At 39.1% G+C, this 4,321-nt stretch overlaps 1 pseudogene; it reads right to left on the bottom strand.

The window, feature by feature from the left end:
* Nucleotides 1–1,164: 1,164 nt before the first annotated feature.
* LOC100981483 (hsc70-interacting protein-like) lies at nucleotides 1,165–2,276 on the bottom strand (annotated as a pseudogene).
* Between the last annotated feature and the right edge of the window lie 2,045 nt (nucleotides 2,277–4,321).

Genomic DNA, 4,321 nt, shown 5'->3' with positions numbered 1-4,321 from the left:
CATTAATAGGGGGTAAAAGAGGAGAAAACGCTAATAGGATGATTCAAGAAGCTATGTCATTCATGCGTGGTCTAATCCAGGGTCTTGGTAATAGAAACAGAAAGGAAGAAAAGAATGGTTATCATAGGCATCACAAAGGAAGTATAGATACTATTTTGATTGATTGGATCGGGGAAGGGGTTGAGAACAAGGAAACATCAAAGTTTTTCACCTGGGGAACTGGAAAATAAATGGTAACATTAAAAGAAAAGGTATGGCCTTAAAGGAAGATGTGGTTTGTAGGTAAAAGCGATGATTTCCCTATTTGACATGTTACATAGGAGGTGACAATGGAAAATCAAAACAGAGAAGTCTAGTAAGCAGCTGGAGATGTCAGAAAATGATGAACAAAGTATAACTAGTTCAAACTACCAAAGGTAGGCTGAGGATAGACCCCTTACCATATAGCAGCTGGTAAATTAATAATAGTCTTCAAATATGGTGGTGAACAAACTGTCTTCATTGAAAATGATTGATTACTAAGAAAGTTGTTGAAAAGGTAATAAAATAACACTACGTACATCCTTCTGCCTAAAATTAGGCCCAGTTTTATTTAGATGAAGTACAATGTCCTCTATATCTCATGGACAATGTCCTGGAATCACATCGCTTACTGAAATACGTTTTGAAATATATGTCCTCGGATGGAGAAGTGGAATCAAAAGAGAAAACTTCAGAATCTATGCTATCAACTTTTCTTTTTTTTTATCCTCAAATGAGTTATGTTTGCCTCGCACTAATAACTTTTATTTCACTCAAATTAGAGCAATAATCTTCCACACATAAGTATCTTCCCTGCCCAATAATTCAAAGAAAAAAATCCAAAATGATTAGTAAAGAAAAATATAAGAATTAACAGACCCTTTAAATTTGTTTTAAATATTTTGAAGATTTAAAAAGTGTTTAAAGTTTGTAATTCCTAGTAGGAAAACATTATCTGAATGAATACCCTAATGGCAAACCACTGTAAAATGCTTCAGCTGCATTTGGGGGAGAGGGGTAGGGATTATCTTCAAAGCACCCCAGCTCTCTTGATGAGAAGGTCAGAGGTACATTGGTTTGTATTATTGCGACATCCATAATGTGATCTAGGTTGCTTTTCCTTCAGCAAGGGCTTTATTTATCAGAAGGGCGTTATGCTTGACCTCCAAATTTGGCTGACAATTTACTGATGAGATTCATAACCTTTGGGTTGCTCTGGTACTTTGACATATTTGCTGGGTTCTGAGCCACATCCTGAAAGGCCACCATAACTTCTGGATCCTGCATGGCTGCAAGAACCTCTGGATCACTAAGAATTTCATTGAGTCCAGGCATTCCGGCCATTCCAGGTATGCCCCCTCCCATTCCAGCCATTCCTCCAGGAAAATTACCAGGCATTCCCCCAGGAAAGCCACCTGGAAAAGAGCCATACTGAGCTCCTGACTGTCATCTGGCTTCTTCCTCCCTCTGGGCTCTCTCATGCTCTTTTCGAGCCTTCTTAACTCGTTCTATTCTTTCTTTGATCTCTCACTCTTCACGTTTTCGCTCATACTTTCTCTGATGTTCTGCAATTTTTCTGTGCCCTAGGTTGAACTTCTTTCAGCATTGCACTAGCATCTTCATCATAATCCAATTTACAGGCAAGGGCAAGATCATGGGCTGCTTCTTCCCAGTGGCCTAGAAGTCTGTGTGCTTTCCCCGGCCCTCTTGTAAGGCTGAGCTGAATCAGGATTTATTTCAATGGCTCTGTCACAGTCTCGGATGGCTGCATTTGGCTTCTGTAATTTGACGAAGACACTGGCCCTCTTGGCATACAAAATGGCCAAGCGAGGATTCAGCTTGATGGCATCTGCGAATAAGTCAATGGCTTTCTGGAGTTCACCATCATTTAGGGCTTCAATAGCAGCCACTTTTTTATCACTTGCCTGATCCATCATCCCCTCTGTTATCTCCGCATTTTCATCTCCCATTTCTCGAGGAGCATCAGTGTCTGGTTCAATCACACCTTCTTTATCAATTTCTAGATCACTTTCCTCACTTGATGGTTCTTCTGCCTTTAAGTCTTCCTCCACCTTACTATCAGGTTTTTCTTCCTTGGTATTTTCTTCTGATTTAGCTTTCTGAGTAGCAGTACCTCCCATGCTCTCCACCCACTCCCTCAGGAAGCGCATTTCCTCGGTGTGCAGAATGCTCGGATCCTTCTTACACATTTTCACAAAGGCCCGAAGCTCGTTCACTTTGCGGGGGTCCATGGTAGGGAGATGGTGGGCGAAGCCGGGGGACTGCGGCCTGGTTCCAGGCCCAGGCACTGGCTCGGCGTGACAGCGCAGAAGGGGGCGGCTGCCTATGCTATCAACTTTTCAAGCCAGGTTTCTCAATCCAGTTTTCTGAAATATTCAACCTGAGGTTGCCTAGTCTAGTATCAATATGCATTCATTCTAACAATATAATGTACAAAGGACTGTAAATACCCTATCCTTTGGTGATACTGTCATTCAACAAACATGTACTAAGAGCTCACTACAGATCCAGAGGCAGAATTAAGAGTGCCAGGAATGCAAAGAGGAATGCCACATATCCCATGCCTTAGAAAACCTCACAGTCTAGAGGGGAAAACAGGGTGAATGAAGCACTGACCCGGACCGAGCACACTTAGAACCTGATCCAGGTTCCTGGAAAAGTCTCCTAATACAAATGCTCACTTATAATGTTTACCTTAGTTTTTAGAAAGATTTGATCATATTAGTCGCTTGATTATAGAAAACCAATTTTTTGTTGTTTTTTCATTTTGTTTTGAGATGGAATCTCACTCTGTCTCCCAGGCTGGAGCGCAGTGGCGCGATCTCGGCTCACTGCAACCTCCGCCTCCCGGGTTCAAGCGATTCTCCTGCCTCAGCCTCCCGAGTAGCTGGGACTGCAGGCACGCATCACCACCCCCAGCTAATTTTTGTATTTTTAGTAGAGATGGGGTTTCACCATGTTGGCCAGGATGGTCTCCATCTCTTCACCTCGTGATCTGCCCGCCTCGGCCTCCCAAAGTGCTGGGATTATAGGCATGAGCCACCGCGCCCGGCCGATTATAGTAAACTGTTAAATCCAATTGTTACATCCTTGGATACATATGTAATATGTAATTATTATAATTATTACTTTAGATTATAGCGAGAGATAGGCAGTTAGCAAGAAAGGAAGGAATGAGCTATCAAGTTACCAAATTATTTTGAAGTTCCTCCCTACTTGAATTTTTAAAACTTTTTCTTTGATTAACCCACAATCAAAAACACTACTCAGTCCCTCCAGCTTTTGCAACTTTTACTGTCTATGTTCTTCAATCCAGCATGTAAAAAAGAAAGATTGATTCATTTTATGAACTAATTATTTCATTAATGTATCCTCAGATATCATGTCGGCTCCTCGAGGATAAGAATCACATCTTACTTTTCTTTTGAGACTCCTATGAGCCTAGAATGGTTCTTATAAATATTTACTTAATCTAATTAAAATAAATTATGTGCTTTAAAATCCTATTACATCATACTGTAGAACACTGCCAAATCAGTAATTAAACATGCCATCCTTGCTTAGTGCCAAATGATTTTTTCATTTTTTGTTGTTTTTTAATATCCAAAGTGTTACTTTTCTTTCTCACAGCTAGTTCCTACAACTCTGGAATTTACACTATTTTCATATTTCCATAATGACACCTGCTGGTAGGAGAAGAATGGATGAACTGCAGGGATTTTATTCAACTACTTATAACCAGCCGTTGTCCAGTCTGAAACAACTAATGTTCCTGCATATACAAAGAGTAAATCTCAATGATTCCAAATACCCAAGTACTAAAAATTTGAAAGAATAAGACAAGTGCTGTTTCAGTACTATTTTCCAACCAGAATTAAAATTTATTCCCATAATCTCTGTCCAAAACAAAATTGCTGCAATTAAGAGTAGTTATTAACAAAGGCCTCAAAATTATCAATTCAATTGTTAAATATTTTACTCCATTTGTAAATTGGCATTTAAATATGACTATTAAAGAGATTATCATTATAAGGAATAAGTTCTAGTATTTGATACTGCAGTAGGGAAATTATAGTTAATGATAATTTATTGTATATTTCAAAATAACTAGAAGAGAAGAATTGCAATGTTCCCAACACAAAGAAAAAATAAATGTTTGAGGTGACAGATACCCCAATTACCCTGATTTGATCATTACACATTGTATACACATATCAAAAATCATATGTACCCCCAAAACACAACTATTAAAAATGAATAAGAAAATTTTAAAACAGAT

This window comes from Pan paniscus, chromosome 14, assembly GCF_029289425.2.
Source record: "Pan paniscus chromosome 14, NHGRI_mPanPan1-v2.0_pri, whole genome shotgun sequence".
Taxonomy (NCBI): Eukaryota; Metazoa; Chordata; class Mammalia; order Primates; family Hominidae; genus Pan; species Pan paniscus.
The sequence above is the reverse complement of the archived record's forward strand: the minus strand, read 5'-3'. Positions and strand labels throughout refer to the sequence as shown.